At 40.9% G+C, this 20,331-nt stretch overlaps 1 protein-coding gene across 2 annotated transcripts in view; it reads right to left on the minus strand.

Moving 5' to 3' along the window:
- NCOA7 (nuclear receptor coactivator 7) overlaps positions 1–13,876 on the minus strand; it is a 50,428-nt gene extending 36,552 nt beyond the window's left edge. For both annotated transcript variants that reach the window (XM_009951748.2, XM_086461248.1), the window contains exon 1: positions 13,825–13,876. The gene's annotated coding sequence lies outside the window, so the exon portion shown is untranslated. The remainder of the gene's footprint in view (positions 1–13,824) is intronic.
- Positions 13,877–20,331: the final 6,455 nt, after the last annotated feature.

A 20,331-nucleotide genomic window follows, 5' to 3' on the forward strand; every position in this document is an offset into this window, starting at 1 on the left:
AGGAGAATAGCTCCCAGCTGTAACGATCGTATCTGTCTTTCTTTACCCTTAAGTAAACTGGGGAAAATGTCTCACATGGTGCAAATGTTTTGTGTCCTAAGCCCCTCTGAGACAGACTGGGTACATGAGCAAACATCACCTTCAGCTGTCTGTGGATTAAAACAAAGATCACATTCCCTTTTGGGTTTCAGGCAGAACCATAACACACAACTAAGACTGTTTTTAAATAGCTGGTTAGATTTCAAGAAATAATTTTGTATATCCTTAGGGAATGTAATGTACAGAAATGTAGTTATCCTGAACATCTCTCCAAAGGAGAGTGGTTCATGTTTCAAGATGTGAAAGGAAAACAGGTAGAAGAAAATCTCATTTCTGCTAGTCACATTTTGGGGAACAGTTCATACAATTTTTAAACCAAGCCTCCATGATGCAACTGGAATGCTTCTGTAAGCAAAGTCCTTGCAGACAGAACTGAACACCTCCTTACACAAGGCTGAAATACATATTGAGACTTAGCAAAAAAACCTAACAGTTGTTAATTGTATTACTAAACCATACGTGGCTTTGCTCTTGGAGGAGGTGTAACTGATACTGAGATACCAATCGCTGCTTCATTTTGAGTAGGATTTGTGTAAGTGTCTGGGTCAGGTTTTCGAAGGGCAATTTAGGGCTCTGAAGTAACCGCATCCCTCTTGAAGATTTTACACTACAGCATTCTGCAGTTCTATTCCTTAATTTATTGGAATTCACAGTTCACACTGCCATACTGTAATACTAGAAAGTGTTTGTCAAAACACCAAATGAAGGTAAAGAGTAGTGTCAAAACCAAAAGGGACTGCTCAGATGCTTAAAGTTCAACACAAGCAGTACATCTTTAGACCTCTGTGACTTGTCTAAGACTGTATGATGGCAGTTGGGCAAAGAACTTCACTGCAGAAGTAGTCTTACTTCACATTATAAATCAGGTTAAATTTGTAGGACATACATTGTTCCCAAATTTATACTTGTTCAAGGCAGCTATAAAAATGAAAGACAGAAATAAAAGTGGTGCAGGAATTAAAAACCTAAACTGGGTGAAGTAATTTTCCTTACACAAAAGGAGAATACTTCGGAAAACAGGGAAAAAATCTTAAATCAGAGCTCAAGGTGTTATTTCATTAGCCAAATTAACATCTCCTAAGACAAGAGGAGCTGTTCTCTCCTTGCATCTCTTTCTACCTTGGACTCTGGCTTTCATCTGATCCCACAGAGAGGCTACTGAACTGATTAAAATAATCAATTATCTCAATAATGGGGAGGTCACAAGACCTCCCCATTCAGCAGCAGCAAGGTGTTAATTCACAATGTGGAACATCAGGCTCTTCATAGCACTCACCTGTACTTTGAAACTATCGCCTAACAAAACTATAGTCACCAGACATATGGACGTAGTCTAAATCTTGCCTGGGCCACTTTAAGGAAGAATTTTTTAAAAGAAAACCATTTTAGACATATGAAACCTACTTACTACTCTTAAGATTGCGATGGACAACCAGAAAGATTCAGATGACGTAAAATCAGTAAGTTTTAGCAACAAATAAGTCGGTTGACAAGAGAGCAGTAAGGAGGAGTAACAGATGTAAGAGGGAAAGAAGCCTTCAATTACTATCTCTGAGGAATTACAGGACTGTTACTATAGCAGAGAACAAGATCCAAGACACAAGCAGCTCCTCTAGCACCACGAATAAACCAGTAACATAAGCATCATGGAATTAAAAGTTATACGTCCTAACAGCAGAGTTAATCTTGCTCCTATTACCTTTCCAAACATTTTAAAAAGCGCTGTTCACCATGAATCACATTCATATGTGAGGTTTTAGCCTGAGCAACACTATTTCAAAATGCAACAGTGTACAACTTGGATCAATCCATATCATGGTACGAAAACAAGTTTTCAGTTCCTCATTTCTGGGGAGCTTAATTTTTTGGACAACGCTTTAAAACAGTAAATAGTTTCCTAGCTTTAGATTCTGCTCATCATACACTAATCTACTAACTCTCACCCCATCCCAACCTGCCTAATCCTCCCAGGGCAAGGTGGCACTTAACCAAGCTTGGTGTCAGCACTGAGTATGAGAGAAGGAAGGGAGGAACAACGGGAGAACAAGGGGATGGGAATGAGGAAGGGTAGGAGTGTCTGAAAAAAGGAGCCCCACCACAGCTGAAGCAGCTGGGTGGTAGATCCAGGTCCTAACCCTATTCTTTCCTCTAGAAAAGGACAAATAATTGTTTTCTCTCTTTATTATCAGTCCCATGTCCGATATATGTATCGCAATTCTTTTTCTGAGGGTTGTCTTTAGTTCCAGCTCATGCTGACTGGATACAAAGACGTGATAATTTTAGCCTTCCATTCCACAGCCAGAGGGTCCTTCTGCACACTGCTGCATATAGACAAAGCAGTGGTGAAACAAAAGGAGATCTTGTTACACAAAACTTTAAGTGCGACATTCAAAAGGAAATCCGCAGAAAATTTCAGATGGGAAAACATTTGCAAGTGCTCTCCTGCAGTTTGCATACATGATCTAACTATACTTACTGTGAAAGTACTTGTAACCACGTATTTATTCTGGCCCTGGATAGTCACAGTGAAATACTGACATGCCTGTAACAATAGGAAGTGATCATCATTTCTGTGACAGAAGCTTGTTCTCGCGCGCTCTGGATAACAACTTCACGGTGTTGCCAAAACTGTGAACTCTTCCTGACCTACTTTTCATTTACCACTAATAACTGTCTCTCCCCACTGCTATTTCACCAGCCTCCAACAGCCTATGTAAGATGGACTTACTTGGGAGCACCTTGTTCACCTGAGCTATCCACAAGACGGACCAAAGTCCTACTTCACATCAACCTTAAATTAAACCATAGTCAGCAGTCAAACACCGCATCTTCAGCTAAGTGCTTTATCCTCCTTCAGAGCAAGAGTATATGAACCACATTCACCAGCCACACAAAAGACAGCCTGCCAGCAAAGGATGTCTGCTACCTAAGGGCAGATTAAATAGCTACCATCCCCGAGGTCTATAGCTATCAGAGAAGTAACTACACAGCGTACAGGTACACACATGATCTTCAACCTAAGAAACGCTAGTAACAGCCAAAGCAAAGATGCAGCAATACAAGCTTCAGCATGGGCTACTACCAACTTGCTGGGTACGCTGGGTATGTACATAACAAGAACCCCAAAACTGCATTATTAGATCCTCCAGACTGGAAACAGTATGGTCTAGTACCCCACTAGCGTGATTATCATTATACAAATACACACCGTTAAGTCAGTCTTCTACAAAAATACCACTTGCATAAGGCAATTCACAGGCTCAGCATCCAGAAACCTCCTCCCCATCCAGAGTTCAGCTTTACTTGTATAAAAGAAATGTGCAGATTCAAGATTAGAAGGTGTTCATACTTCTTCCAGTTTCTAGTTCAAGATCATTCAATCTACCCCAAGATCCTTGTGTTTGACAGTCTACCTCAAAGCCAGGTGGAGCTACAGGGCAAAATGAATTTTGTGCTTTGCCAGATTTATCAGCCAGGGGGGTCTTAGCTGTCCTACCACATTGCAACAGTGACAGCAGACTCAAAGAAGTCTACACCACAAAAAATAGCAAGGTGAATTACATTAAAAAAATAAAACAAATTACTTTCCCTGGTTTTCTTTAAAACCGGGGGGAAAAAACCCTACATTTTCAGTTTGATAAAGACAGTAATAAAGTATCTGGTAAGTGCTCCCTTACCATTGATACCATTTTCCCCCATTATTCGCTGCATGTGAAAGAGCTTTTCTGGCTAAGCTGGTCACCTGCAGATGTATACTCCATGCAGGTCTTTCTGTTATAAACTCATAAGCTGGATCAAACTACAAGGCATAGCTGCGGTATGTCAATCTTGAACGCACTACAGAAATATGCTGTGATGCTAGGAACTACAAGAAAGCCACGTGTATCCTTAGATCAGATAGAGAAGGTCACTTACTTTCTGTCATTTGCCGGGATGAGCTGTTCAGACACTTGGTATCTATCTGTGTTGTCAGGAACCCAATTCTTATGCAAATTCTACATCCTGTTTTCAACTACTGAAGAAAAATCTGGTACAGGAAAAAAAGCTTTCATACTGCCTTTCTCAGGCCTCTGCTTGATGGAGTTCATTCAGTTTAAGTTAAGAAAAAAAATGGTGGGCATGAGAAAAAGCAAAGACTTCCATTAGGAAACACTAAAAATCCCCAACATATAATTTAAACTGCACGTTGTTTGTTTTTTGTTGGTGTGTTTGTTTGTTTGGTTTTGTTTTAGAAAAAAACACCAGATACACTTTTCAGACTAAGCAATGCTTAAAACTCAAAATTTTCACACACCTAACTTCAGTTCCTTCAACAAATTAAGCTTGACAGTGACAAAGGCTTAACGGACATGACTGTACAGCTCCCCCTGAAAACAGACCCAACGTTGGTCCCTCTGGAGCAAAAATGGGATTTGGGCACAGCTCCATGAGCAGCTTAGACCAACCTACGATGAAGCTGTTGCTGAAAGGGGCCATTCCACCAACGTTCCTCCATGTGTTCCTGCCACCAGCCCTGCACTGGCCGAGGTTGCTAGATAAGCAGCTCCTGACTCTCTGGGCTGGTGATGGCTGGGACTGGGACAACCCAACTGGGCTCAGGAGGAGGATGGGCAGCACATCCTCTTTCAGCAGCAATGTAGACACCTCAGATTGGCTTAAACTGTTTATGAAAGCACATCCTGGGAGGGATATGGTGATAATCAGAGCTAGTTCCAGGTTTCTTATACAAAGGTGAAGGTAAAAAGGGCCAGTGATTACTTCAAGAGATGAGGGTATGCAGAAAAAGAAGGTTCAGTGAATTTTTACTCACTTTGGGTGTAAGCAGGTTCAGGAGCATTTTGGAGATGGGTGGATGAGAATCTCCCCGCTCGTCTTTCCATGGCCTGACAGAGAGCATTACCTGTGAATCCCATTCAGGTAAGTATCAGTACCTAAATGCGTCTATCACAAAAGTACCGCCATAAAATTTCTGACTATCCACTACATGAGGGGCTCAAAGACAATTCAGAGTGAGGAAAACCAGAGTGTCAACAGAGCAGGGCTGAGGGAAGGAATACTTAGGCATCACAAAAGATGACACGTGCATTTTAGAAAACGGTTAAACACTGCACATGCTGGTTTCCCTCATTCATTTTGCTGCTTGCCTAGGAAAGCTATGCCATGTAAATCAACCAGCACCACATCTCTTCAAATCACATCCTGTACTGCCTTGTCTATTGGTTGGTGATTACAAGGTCATAGGTTAAAAACATAGACGAAAATTGCAGAGACTCTAAAGATATGGGATACATGCCCTATTTTTGTGTATGGAGATGACATCAGCATCTGATGTGTTGCTGACTGCCAGCACTTCATCACACAGATCCTCAGCAGCCACAGAAAAGAACAACTCAATTTATATACACTACTGATGCCAAGCATGACCTGACGTCGCATCACAGACATCACAACAGACTGATAAGACATGAGGAAACGTTAGTGCGGAAAGCTGGGAGTGAGTGTTAAAAAATTAAAAAAGATTTGGCTTAACTTTGTATCATTATTTAAATGCAGCTGAAAGGAGTTCTGCTTTTCAGAGTATTTAGTTTAGCTTCCAACAGCGTATTTCAAGCACAGTATGGGAACTTGTTGAAGAAGAGAAACTTAAAGTCTGCCTTGAGGATACCAAGCTTGAGTTATGCAGAATCCCTGAGAATGACTCTTCATGCCTATGCTTGGAGACCAAAAGATTTGCAATATGATTTCAAATGCACTATCGCATGCTCCTTATGTACTTGGCTTATGAATATTCCTGCCTTAAGGAGATAAAAATCTTACAAATATAAACCTCATGTCTGAAACTACAAAGAGACTATTCTGTCTTCCCTGTGGGCAGAGATCCCCCGAGAACTACAGGAAGTCACTGGCCAGGGGAAGAGAGACTACGGCACTGATATACCTGGGTGCTGCAGAAGACTGCTCCGCAGGCACCTGGGGCGCGAGTCCTGGTGAGGGAAGCAGCAAAGCATCCAGTTTGCCTGTTCGACAGCCCTCCCAGGAAACACTGAAGAGAAAAACCTGTAAAAGGTTGAAGAGAAAAACCTTGTCCCCCAGGACAAGACACACTGCCAAAATCACCTCCAACAAGCTGCACATCAGAGTAACTCCATCGGGCACCCACGCCCAGCAAGCACAAGCCTCAACAGGCAGCTGGCATGACCTGGGAAAGTTTAGACTACCAGAAATACGATGAGCCAAACTGGAAGTGAAGGACTTGCTTGCCACGTGGACATATTTCCCTTCATTATTCCTAGCAGAAATATGACAACTCTCTTCATTAGTTCTCTCACGACATGCTTCCCTTTCCCCTCCTGCACACATATACCTGCCACAGCCTCGCTGCGTGCTATGTGACCAGTTGCTCCACAACTTTCCTCCCTTCCTCCAGGGGCCACTTTTCAGAGATGTTAAGTGCATCTGTGTTCAAATATAATTAAGAATATAAGTGCTCACTCTTCCTGAAAATTCAGGCCCTGAGAAAACAGACAGCCCTTGGAAACACATCTGCTTCTTTCAGTAGTGAGACTGGTTTTAGCTGATCAAACACCTGTCATGTCATTCCCTAGTCTGATGTTTTCAGAATAGATCGCAAGATGTTACTATCTTAAATCTTATTTTGAGTAACTGCAATAGTAGAACATAACTTTTAGAAAATATCTGATCCTGGAATTTTTCGCCCACTGACAGAAATTTCACTGTAAACCTTTTTAATTTTCTGCCTCAATAATTACTGCCACTGTTAAAAAAGTATCCCTGATTTCTAATCTCCACTTGCTTCTCTCCATCTCCTAGCCTGCTCAGCCTGCCAAAACTCTTTGCTATGATATTTCAATTACTTACACAAGTAACTTGGGATAAGACTCTAGGTTTGTGGGTTTTTTCCCCTCAAGAACAGTTATAACTGAAGGAGTCTTTCACAACTCCCTCTAGCCCCCAAAATTTTGCCTTCTCCCTGAGCTGTGCTAAACTGAGCTTACAGTTAATCAGATCAGAGAATCTGAGTTAAGAGCAAAAATATCCCCTGTCTCAGCATCCTGGATCCTGGAGGTTCAGAGAAGGATAACAAAGATAACAAGCCATGAAACAGCTTACATGTAAGGAATGCTGAAGTTCTTCAGCCTGGAAAGGAATGATGGAAGAGGAGTATTTCACAGAGAGAAGAGTACTGCAAAAAAACCTCATAGGAGGATTTGAGATGGTGAGTAGGGATTGACTGCTCAGTTTCTTCTACAAGAACCAGTGGCCACCAAACAAAGCCAGCAGGAGCATGACTGGTCTTCATGCAAATAGTAGCAAACCTGCGTACTCTTTACCAAGAGATTTCACAGAAACCTGCACAGACCAAGGGAGGGACAAGGTAAGCATATGGAAGAACACTCTTTAAATGCACAAACTACAAGCAGCTCAGAAGATCCTCAACAGCTGAAAAATCATCAGATGGGAGAACATTAATGTGGATAATTTTACAAAATTCACTGTGTTCTTAATCTTCCTCAGACATCCAGATGTGGCCTTTGAGGGAGAAAAAATGCTGCACTAAACAGGTCCTGGTCTGACACAGCATGGTCATCTCTATGGCTCCTCCAGCACTTCTTTGCCTTAGAATCACAGACACCAGGCTCGGAAGCAGTGATTCAGCAGCAGCCACACTGTAATTCCATTTACTCCCTTGAATAAAACTTCCAAGTACCTATACTGCTTTTTTGTTTTTGTTTTTGGTTTTGGTTTTTTTTTTTTTCCTCTCTCCAATGTGATGTTCTACAAGTTTATGCTCAGGTAAATATGCACATCAAGTACCCAAGTAACTTTTCAGAGTTTATAGGCCCTCATCCTGGAAATCTTTGTTCTACAACCTACCTTTAAAACATGTAATCTGTCTGTGCTCAGATTACCAATCAATTCAGACAACTTAGCACTGGTAACTCCAGCTGCTTACAATTCTTACAACTTCATACAGTTGTGACCAGCACTCTCCCCCCACCACCTACAGGAGTGCTAAACTACACACAGGAAGCAACTGGTCCCTTCAGAGCTAAACAAGCTTGTTCAGTCACCCTACTGGAGGGAGACAGCATCCAAATTTAAAACTCATGATGTTCTAGAATATAAACTCAAGGGCCTCACAAAACACTAGTACGCAACAGCAGTAACATAATTCTTACAAATGCGATTAGACTTGATTGACTATTTGAAAATTAAAGGAAGGAATATAAAAATCCTCTATCAACCCTTTTTAAAGGCTCACTGAAGAAAAGCCACATCAGTGATCAAGAAGGTTCTTCAATAAACTCTTAGAACTCCTACATGAAAAGCAGCTCTGTCAATTAAAAAAGCTAATGTTTACCTTAATTTCTAACTGAGTGGAGAAAAATCACACTAGAGGACACAAACACATCAATTCTCCTTCTACGTCCTTTCCTACTCCCTGCTGCCCAGAAGCACATCAGAAAATTACTGAAAATTCAACTGCTAGCATCACAAAATGAGCTAAAATTATTGTTAGTTTCTCTTTTGTGCTTAACACAGTTAAGAAATCTCTCTATTTTTATGTTACTGAACACAATTTTCATGTTCTGTCTTTTACTTTCCCATTTCAATTGCCTTGCGTCCCACTTGAAACGTACATTAGTTTACTATCAATGGCCAAGTTTACAACATGGTTTTATCTATCCACACAGCTTCACTTCCATCTAACAGCAGACTTAAAAACAGCTCAGTCTTCTGTCCTAACTGTAAGTTCTGAGGCAACTTGTCATGTGTTGACAGATAATACCTACAGATTACATACAAACCACCAAGTTTCACTTATTTGTGCCTTTTACTTAGCTTTATGACAATCAGGAGCTTATCCATCAAGATGAGAGTTACAAGAGGATTCCATACATAGGGAGCTCAAGCAGCATTAAGACATTTCCATCCAAATTTTCAGAAGTTAATTGCTAGCAGCATTATTTCTGGTACTTACTGCTCAGATCCAATTCTCCTGCCTGCGGACAAGGCACCCCTTCTGGGTGCAACAGTTTCTAGTAAACTCCAATTAACAACCGAGCTTGAACATAACCTGGTGGCCTTAACACTGATCCACTGGGATTTGAGATCATTTGTTCTTATTCCAAACCAAGTGCTCTGAAACCAGCTGCCTTTCAGTCATTCGTCCACCTCATTCTTTCCACATGGTTTCAGCAAACGATGCTAATACACTAACTGCCTGAAGCTTCCCAACCAGCCACTGCCCACTACATCCCCTTTACACTCATTCATAAGTTACTCCAAACCCCTTGTTACTCCACACACTTCTTCCTTCTGCTTCATTTTGAGATCTTGATTCTGGAAGAAACAAATTATTTCCCTTTTCACCCCTCCTTATACCTACTCTGATTTTTACTGTCTGAAACCAACCTGAAACACAAAGGCTAAAGAAAAGTCTCACAACTTGGGAAAAATCAGATCCTGTTCCTCTTACTGCTGTATTAAGCAACTTAACACAACACTGAGTAGCCCAGTTTGTAAATCACTTGGATTACTTGGAATACAAAGGACTTTGCTACACGAATAGGACTGACCAATTCAAGGCCCCAGAGATTAGGGCTTACCAGCAAGAATTTTATTTTCTTTTTCTTTTTTTTTTTTTTTTTTTAAAATGCACTCAATCTTTTTATGACTAGCACTTTAATTAAGTCCTCAACTGCATCCTACTGTTGACTAACTGTAGCAGGTAGTACAAAAGACAAACCCAGGCCTCATTAGCAGAAGACAGTTTCAATTTTCAAGTCAATATATACTGAAAAGTCCACCACTTCAGATTAAGCCTGTTTAGCAAACGACCTAACTATTAGAAACTATTAACAAAAGTGGGTTCAGTGATTTTTATTAAATTTAAATTCTTTATAGATTTTCACTGCATTGCAAGCAACTTTCAACAGAGTAAGTACCGCTGGTATCATGGGAGCTGCCTCTGCTGGTTCCGTGCCAGTCAGGGCAAATCTCACTGCATTATGAGTGATGAAAATTGCTATGCCCTCTCTATTTTATTTATTAACATTTGTTCTTGGCCAGCTACCCGGAACATTCAGAGGCTTGGTAATTGCATGCATGCCGCGCTGCTCCCGTATTGCCCCCTGCCCGAGTGATAGCAAAGAGGACAAGTGAAAAAGGCATCTGTTTTCTGCCTCTGGACTCTGGGGAGATACTATCTCATTAAATGTGCACATACCTTTTGCCCTCTCGTGGCGTTTAAGACTCCTGCTTGTTTTGGACAGAAATCAGAGCTACAGTAAGAGAAGGCTTTGTTAGTTCCACCTCCCGCTCACTTGCTGCAGAAATTGAACACCATACAGTGAACAAGAAAGGATGGCTTTTATGAATATAGAGCAGAACGATAAGCTAGTCAACTGGATTTTATTTTGCTGATAAAAGTATCAGTGTGATGGGGGACAAGTCACTTAAACTAAACTTTTCTTCACGATGCATTCTTTAATGGAGACTAATTCCTCCCATATGCCGACCGCTTATGCAAAATCAGTGGAATCTAGGAATATTCTGCCCATCTGGTAGAAAGGCACATCATATCATGCTGGAATAAACGAATGAAATTCAGGGTCTTGTGCTCAACCCTAATTTACAGGACTGTAACACTGCCTGCTTTCAGAAGGCCACATTTTTTTCCTGTTTCAGTGTCAAAACACAAACAATCGTCTTAATCCAGTTTAGCAATTCTTGACAAGAATACTGGTTTCCTAATCTCACAGGAGTCCACCTAACAGGTCTATCCCAGAGATGTGCATCCTGCCCTAGAGCCAACAAACTGGTTCTTCCAGGTCATTACATTTCCACTGCTGGGTTCCTGCACCTCACCTCGTGTTTGTGAAAGTGTTTTAGAGGCCATGACACATGGGGAAAAAAAAACAGAACAATGAGAGAGGAAAACCAAAAATAAATTAAAAAAAAAAATAATATCAAAGCTTTGCAAGTCAACATCTCCAACAGAAACAGGCTTCCCACAGAAAGTGTGTCTGAATCAAGCAGCCAAGTTTCAGAAGTAGGTCAACTAGGTTATCCCAAGGAGGAGAGAGCATCCTGGGCACCAGGTATAGCGGCCAGGGTGCCTACGCAACTACTGCACTGTGCCAGACAGACACATCCTTGGAAGTCCGAAAGCAGATTACTGCAGCAACAACAGCAGAACGGGCAAGACAAAGTTAAGAAGCCAATAACCACATAAGCCAAGAGATGAGGCAAAAATAAGGGGAGAGGAGTGTAATTTCCGTTGGTCCTCAGGAAAGAACAAAAGCAACATTGGTGCCTCTGTTGTTTCAAGGCAACAAAACAAGGACTGTATCTACAAATCGATGTCTTATAGGGTGAGATTTAGAGACCGAATGGTACAAATTATTCCAGAATTATAGAGCCACTGAAGAACAACACAAGTCCTAAGACAAAAGGAAAATATGAGGCCACATTGCAGAAACCTTCTGGCAGTGGGACCCGTTCAGCTGTTTAGCAGTGGCTCAAGAGAAATGATCAACACCTCATATCATTAGGTTATTTCTAAGGGTGCCACCACAGTGCTAGCGGATATGCTGTACAGAAAAATCTTGGCTGGGGAGAGGGATGCTGGAGGATCCTTTCTAGAGGATGCCCCAGTGGCAGCTCCTCCTCCTCGGCTCGGCAATGCCACCCGCCGGCTGCAGCCATTAACGCAACGCGGCACTTGGCCACCAGGCGAGAAGCATCTCGCTCCCTCGCTGTGCTTCCATCTTCTTCAAATAATAATAAAAAAAAGTCTTTTAACCACTCTCTTTTCTACGAAGCGTGGCAGGGAGCACCGCTGCCTCCAGTTCTCCGCGGCCTTCAGAAACTGAGTTACAGTCTTTCCACAGGAGAGATTTACTGAGTCAACAAAATCCTTCTGACAAAGTATCAGCCCTTGCACAAATCCATTAAAAGGCATGACATTCAAAGGGAAAGCATAAGGATGTCACTGTCAGCATTTACAAATTCATAAAGGCAAACACACTCAAATACTTCTAATGAAGGGTCGTGGTGTGCAAGGAACAAATTACAGTGAAATGTGGTATTTCTCCCTGGATCACTTGGAACAACAAATAAAGAAGGATTTATAGTCCTGCAAAATATGAAAGGGAGATTATTCAGAGGACAGGGGGTCTTCATTCTGTTAGACTGACAGACATGACCCTTCTAGGTTCAAAGCATCTTATGACAAGACCTCCATTAAGCCACAAAATAAATTATGTATGCATCATCGTGTCAACACAGATAAGAATATGCAAGACTGTTGCTGTATCTAACGCATTTTTCTTTTGACTAGGAAAACTAAGCATTTTGGCAAAGTCCAGAGAGCATTTAGAAAAAGAAGTCATTCCTGCATCAGATTTTCTTAAAGTTCTAGACACTAAGTCAAAGCTGCATAACTGGGAAGAAACAACCATCAAACAAAACCTCCAGGTCCTTGTGAAACACACCTAGGAAAATGGTCAACTATAAGCAAGAGATAGACTACTTAAGTCAGAGCACCTCAGAAACATCAATAAAAGGACAACGCAGCAGGGAAAAAAAAAAAATCACATGGAAGACAAAAATAAATGAGGTATATACATGCATAATGTTAAACAATGAAGACAGATGTATACGCATGGATAACCTCTCTTAGGCAGTTTCGTATGAAAGCGCATCAACAATTAAAAAATCAAGTCTTTACAGATTTGGCAGTACCTTTCCACCACTGCAGCTAACACAGCTTCCAGCAGGGAACTGCTGAATGCACACCCTGGCAGCACGCTGCTCAGCAACACAGATGGTTTTGTCCTCTGCTGCATGCAGGTAAAGGCTAACTATTGAAACAAGTCCAGTTCTTACAGGGTGCTACAGGTGTAGGGAGAGCTCTCAAACTGCTTGGGATGTTAGCAAAGGCAGCAGCTTTCAGGAGAGCAGGAGTAAGAAACAGCTAAGCAGGTAACCACTGCCAGCTATAGCTGCAGTGGATGAAGGCAGGTATAAGACACGCAGACTAATACTATGGCAACTAACAATTCCACTGAAATGACTTCATCCTGCATAGGGAATGAGGAGCTATTGCACTTGTTTCACAATTAACTGGTTTCCATCTGTCTTTAAACTTTCACTTCCACAATTTTGATGCTGCAGTTGGGTGAGTCTTTATTTAGGAACAACCACCACCAAAAGCAGGCTTTCAAACAAAGGGGTTTCTCTCTCTATTGGATTTTGTCAGTCAGGTCTCTGCTCAGCTCAACAGCAGCATTAAATTATTGTATTTGTCAACAGAAATTCTGTATGTCTGCAGAACCCAAAGGCTTTTCACACCCGCGTGACAGCCAATAGCATTTCAAGTCACCCCTGCCGTGATGTCAGCCCATATGAAACACAGGAACCCTTATGAAACAAACATTGTAAAACCTGAGTTTGTACTGACTGTTGGATTGCAAGCCAAAGGCGACCTGGAGAGCTTTACGTTTACACGTTTGTTGAGAACTGCAAGGTTAAAGTTAGAATCAGATGACATTCAGAACTACGTCACTTTGTTTTTACAGGAAGGATATCCAAAGTCAATTATCCTTTTAAGGCAGGACTACAGAATGTGTGGAAAGGACATTAACAAGCTATCAAAACAAACATATTTCAAAATACGATAGCATTAACATAACTCACCAGTGTTATAGTATCTTTTAAGTTCTGTGCGTCTGATGTCTTTCAGTTGATTGTATTTTTTCTTTTTCTTTTCTTTATCTGGAACAGTTTCCTTTTCCCCAGCAAATTTACAGTTGTCTTCAGAGGAACTGATTTGCTCCAAAATAACTTTAGTTTCATCATCTTTCTCAGAAGGTGTTTTGGAAACAGGAGACCCAGGGGAATTGGCAGAGACAGTCTCGGTGTTTTGTTTGGCTTGCCTTTTCTTTTTCAAACTACACACAAAGAAAAAACCCACAACATTAAGACGCAGCCAACCTCTACAGACAAGTTCACTCACTTGCTAACTTGATTTTTTAAAAAATTCATTTAATATCAGAATTCCTCACAACTCAGTAAAAACCACATACTTTTTGCATCAGTAACTTGGCCACTAAGATTATCACACAGCATACTCTTCAATCATATCATCATCTCAAGGATATCTTCTCAAGAATAACAAAAAGGGTAATAACGTTTTTACTGTTGTGTACTGAGGAGGATGAATGGGGAAAAAGAAACAAAAAACATCAAAAAGTTGTTTTGGTTTAAACCTTCATACAACCAAGATACTGAATCATGTTTTCAAGATGAAGCTTAGGTTAAAATAAAACCTCAGATCATAACGTATTCTAATGCAATAGCTAACACAACAAATTTCACGGTTAACTGCTTCTGCGTTATAAATATTGTTTTGATATAAACTTGTTATTTCTTTCCATTTTGTCCAAGGTTATCTCCCAGCAGCCACCCATGCTACTCCACATCTGTTCGTGCACAACCCACACCAGCTGGTACTCCAAGCGTCCCCCAGCAGCTCCTTCCACAACGCGACCGATGTGGCCGCAAATTGCTTGTGTGGGAACATTTTCCAGCTGCTACAGCTCTTCTGAAAGAAACCTTAATGAGCTGCCTATAAATCTTCCAACCTACTACTATAGCAACAAGGGTATTTTTTTTTTTTTTTAGAAGACTCCTTAAAGCACAGCTTAAGGGAGAAAGATACTTCAGGAATCCTAACACGTAATTTTCTGCTAAGTCACCAACTTTCGCACTGACTTTGCTTAGGGCTGGGTGAGGGTCAGCCTCACTAAAACAGTCCTCAGTTAAGAATCACTGACACATACCACACAAAATGAAAAAGTAATCTATCGAATGGTCTTTCTAGCACATTAACTTCTTAGTTACAAGGCACCTAAGGGAGGGAGTAGTATATTCATCTTGTTGATGCTAAAAACTTTGTTATGTGCACAGGAAGAATTACGCATAGAAAATACAGACAATCAATGAGTCACCACAAATTCAAAAAGGTTACATGATCTCACAGCAGTAGTTTACATAAGGGAAAACTTAACATATATTAATATAATGCAGGAATTTCAGAGATTCTTCCTTCCACCTTTTACATTCATATGCTATCAATATATTTTTTCAGGCTACAACATAAAAATAAGTACACAGAACATTTGAGAATTATAGTAAGACATTTTAGGCTACACACTTTATTTTGTTTAATAAAACATTAAAACCAGTTCCCAAGCTTAGAGTATCCAGCTTGAGACCTCTGAGAAGGGTCAGTTTCTCAGACCATGTGACTAACATTTTTCCAATGAAACATTTCAAAAGATTGTTTTGCAAAAGCTGTGTCTATCACACACGTATGTATACATATTTCTTAAATGCTTCCCAAAATATGACAGCAGGAGATTCACATACTGCAGCCAACTCAGTGAGGATGCTGTGGATCCCCATTAAAACCCACTGATTTGTAACACAATGATTAGGAGTTCATGCTCTGAACAGCCAAAGAGTGAAACTTTACAGATCAGGTCCTGACCACATATGAAAACTATCTACAGGGACTTATAAAAGATAAAGTGAATACATCTATATAACAAACTAAGTGTTTTGTTTAGACTAATGAAATTTTGCATATGCAAAGCAAGCTTATTTTTGACTAATAAGCCACAGTCCTGGTCAAAGGCTGCTGTAGCAACCAGTCACATTGCATACACAACGTCTTTATTTAGCCCTGTAGAAATCTTTGCAAAGCAGCCCTCTACACTGAAATGGCATATCCTTACCACGGCTGTATTTGATTCCAGGTTTGTAAATGAGGCACATCCCTGACTTCGTACTCTTGTGACTCAACGACTTTCCTGACATGTGCATATCACAGGGTACCCAAATCATCTGCTTCAGTAGACAAGAGCTGGCAAGCACCCACTGGCAGCCCCATTTCTACTCACATTGCATCAGAGGCTTCTGCCCTCACATTCCTAGTCTTTGTTTTCATCACAAACTCTGTTAAATAAGCTTTCTGTAGCATAAATGTAGTATCTCAAAACAACAACAACAAAAAAGCACTAATGGAAACATAGAACTCTTTTTTTTGGAGGGGAAAAAAAAAAAAAGAATACAGAGAAAAACCCTCTCTAAAGGTCAACAGTCCTCGTGACGATCCCAACAGTTTCTGTCAGTATTTTCCTTAAAACAGAGTTTTTCAAAGTTGCCCCCGGCAACTTCAAGAATAAAAAGCTAGAAAAGACCTGTTCCTTAGTGACAGAAAAGATGAAAGCAGAAACAACTGTCTGAACTGACTGACTACAACGTAGCTGACTAATACTTCTCCCCATGGCGTTCAGTCTTGCCCAACTCCCACATACTACAGCCCACCAAGAGCTCATCACACAACCTACAGCATCCCCAGCACACAGCTGCTCCTGCAAATGGACAGTGCCACAAGCACCTTTCAGGTAAAAGTGATCAAGAACGTGGGCACTCCGTAATTTCTATTCCATCCTCACGGCAGGGATCAGATTTGCAGACAGTGACAAGCCTACTCCTCCTGCCCACTGCTCCGTTTCAAGGCAATGACCATCCAACTCTCAAAGCAGCAACCTTGGCACTAGAAAAAATACCAGATCAGGAGCAAGTATCCATGACATTCATTACAGGACTCAGAGTGACTGCAACTCTGCTTGGAAGATACTGCTTTTAGGGGTCCCTAAAGCCTGACCGGAATTACCCAAAACACTCCACTCTTGAAAAAACCTGTGATATCCCAAAGAACCAAAACAAGCCTTCAACAGCATTTAAAACCATAACAGCAGCCTCAAATTTACTATGCTTTTTGACATTATGTGCATTCTCTTCGTAAAGCAAATCCAAAGTCCTATATATACACAGAAGGCAATTCATTATTAACACGCACTGGTACGGTGCAGCAGAGATCGGGCTGCGAAGAGCACAGCTGGAAAGTTTACTGCATCTTAAGCAAAACTCCATCCCCTTGAGTCACTCCCTTCAGCCTCTGCTCGCCCTTCTCTCACACTGACCTGCACATCCCAGCAAGGCAGACTGGGCACCCACACAAGCTGCCAGCCCCTCTCCTGCTCAGATTTCAAACCCATCACCTCCTGAAGAAACTGGAGGCCGTAGGTCTCATTCACTCTTCTCCCAGCAATCAGGTAGTTCCCAACCTTCACAGCAAGAGCTACGATGGATTTAAGAACACCATTTGTCAAAATATTTCCTTTTTCAACTACTCTGGAAGATTTTGAATGGTTTTGTTCAGTTTTAAAGGGGATTTCTCTGAATAAAACCAACATTCAGTGTTGTCCTAATGATTATGAGAGCAAAAGGGAGCTGAAGGCCAAATAAATAAACAAAAACCCTCAGTTTGCCCAGTGTCAGGTTTTGCAATTAAATCAGCCTTTCAGACAAAACAATATGCATCTTTTCCAGTGAATGGATAAGGTGTTACAGCAGAAGATGGGGGTTTTTTTCCACTATCAGCATCAATGGGTATGTTATGTTTCACTAGGGAAGTTGCTGGGGGAAGGAAGAGGGAGAGAGAAAAAGGGAGGGTAGGAGAAACAAACAGCTTATCTGCAAAAACACTTTAGTTTCTGAAAAAGTGTTTTATACATCTGTAATTTCATTTAAACACCAGACAATGTTTTTCAAGCTAATTGGTTCTGACAGGCAAAACATTTCTTCTGAATTTATATAGAGACATCCTTTTACAGCTCCTCAGTGTTTTCTGAGCAACAACTGATAAACCATTTTCTAAGTCTGTCCAAATACAGAGTTCTCCAGTAAAAGTTTTCAGTCTGTTACAGTGCACAGCGGATGGCATGGGGGCTTTTCCATCAAGTCCCACGAGAATCAGAGGAAGTGGTTCTTAATGTGCACTGTGAGCTGGCTGCAGAGATCTTTCGGGCATCCGCTCTACAGAAGGAACAGGAGACGGAAACTTTCTACAACACAAAGATCATTCTCATACCATTTAATAAAGACTGATGATCTGAAATGGACATAAACTCCGAGTAGGCAGGTAAAAATCCAAGGTTAGCACTGCGCACTTTAATTTGCAACTGACTGCTTAATAGCTTGGGCACTGACTTACAGGAAAAGTTAGGAAAGATTTCAAAAAATGGTCCACTTCATCCTCCAGACCCAAGACTATTTGCCTCTGAAAGGCAAATACATCTGCACTTTTAGATTAAACCAGCCTGAATTTCCCGTTACACTAACAAAGTAGATGGTTAGCATAAAAAGAAAACTGATCAGAGAAAGGAAGGGTGATGTTATCTGCACAACTTTCACTAGAAGACTACAAGCAATCAGTAAAGATATACGACTCTGACACAATAAAGAAATGGAAATCTGAAAATAATTTTTTTCTAGAAATTGTATTTAGTTTTGCTTAACACTCATTCAATAGAGATGCCTAACAAACAAATGAATAGGATCTCATTTGATATACAATAATTAGTCACGGACAAAGCGTACTAGGTCTACATTGTAGGACGTTCTAAAAAACTCCTAGGATAATAAGGCATGATTTTTATGATTTATTAGATTAATAAAAATCATACAGCATGGACAGCTCTCACTTTAGAAACGAAAGTATCTAACAAAGTGGTCCTCCAAAAAAATATAAAAAAGAAGGGGGAAGGGAAAAGAAATCTTCATTTTATCTTGAAGCTGACGCGGTTTTCCTTTTGGGAATTTTTCCACAATGTGCATCCTCTAAAATGTGCCTTGATATCTGGCATACAATCAGCTTAACATCCTGCAGAGCACAAACAGATTACATTCTACAAATGCTAGGGTTTTTAAATCCATTTACGCATATATGCAATAATATTAAAAGAACTTCTAAAAAAGAACTTTAAAACGCTTCAAACTTCTTAATCTGTTTTGTTCCCATCAAGAATCCTGTTAATTCACTTTGAATACAAAATGACGTACCCCCCAATTATTTCATTCAGAATTTTCATCTTAAATCTCTGTACTCAACATAATACGTACTAATTTCTTTGTACCTTACTTGCCTTTCTCCACCCATCCAGAACAGCTAAATGGGGTTGTTCAGCCCGGAGAAGGCTCCAGGGAGATCTTACAGCGGCCTGCCAGTGCTTAAAGGGGGCCTACAGGAAAGGTGGGGAGGGACTCTTGATCAGGGAGTGTGGTGATAGGACAAGGGGTAATAGTTTTAAACTGAAAGAAGATGGATTCAGATCAGATATTAGGAAGAAGTTCTTTACTGTGAGGGTGGTGAGGCACAGGTTGCCCAGAGAAGCTGTGGCTGCCCCCTCCCTGGCAGTGCTCAAGACCAGGCTGGATGGGGCTTGGAGCAACCTGGTCTAGTGGAAGGTGACCCTGCCCACGGCAGGGGGGTTGGGATGAGATGGTCTTTAAGGTCCCTACCCAAACCATTCTATGATATATCAAATTTATTACATTAAAAAAAACCCTACATACAGAAACTTTACACTAAAAATCCCTGTAAGGCACCCACTGGTCTGATCCTAGTCAGCTATCCTATTCCAGCTCACACAGATCATCCATCTCCCCTTCACCCAGCTCGGTGCCAGCACAACTTGGCCAGCTCGAGGCACGGCTGTGCTCTCATCCCATCTGATGTAACCTGACAAATAAGCCATCTCAGGCAAAATAAATCATTACTGCTTACATAGCCAAAGGAAGTCAGACTGCTTGCCAGACCGTAACATTTTGCTCCTGACTTCCTCAGAGCATCTACTTCCTCTTCACAACAGAATTAAACACAAAACTGTTCACCCTCAGTAAGAAATCTTCTGAAAACTAAACAGCATCCATGCCGCAATGAAGCGCACTCCATGAGACACCAGCAATTTCAGGCTGGTATGCATCTTCATTTGGAAATGAGCAAGCCACAAGTCTGTATGTTTACTATTAAAACAGGATTGCCTATTAAGGCAAAAATAAGGGATGGCACTTTTTTTTTTTTTTTAAAATGAGATTTAAACAATTAACTGCAGGTGAAAAAAAAAAACCAACAAAAGTAACACTGAAATAGTTATCAAGTACAACAGCGTGATTGCAGTATGGTGGTTGCAGACACTGAAAAATGTCCATACTCTGGTCATTCCAAATGACACACAGCAACTATGGAAAGCTCTGATATTAGTAGCACAAGTCAAAGCTGGAAATTTCCAC

Source organism: Leptosomus discolor, chromosome 2, assembly GCF_034619465.1.
Source record: "Leptosomus discolor isolate bLepDis1 chromosome 2, bLepDis1.hap2, whole genome shotgun sequence".
NCBI classification, from domain to species: Eukaryota; Metazoa; Chordata; class Aves; order Leptosomiformes; family Leptosomidae; genus Leptosomus; species Leptosomus discolor.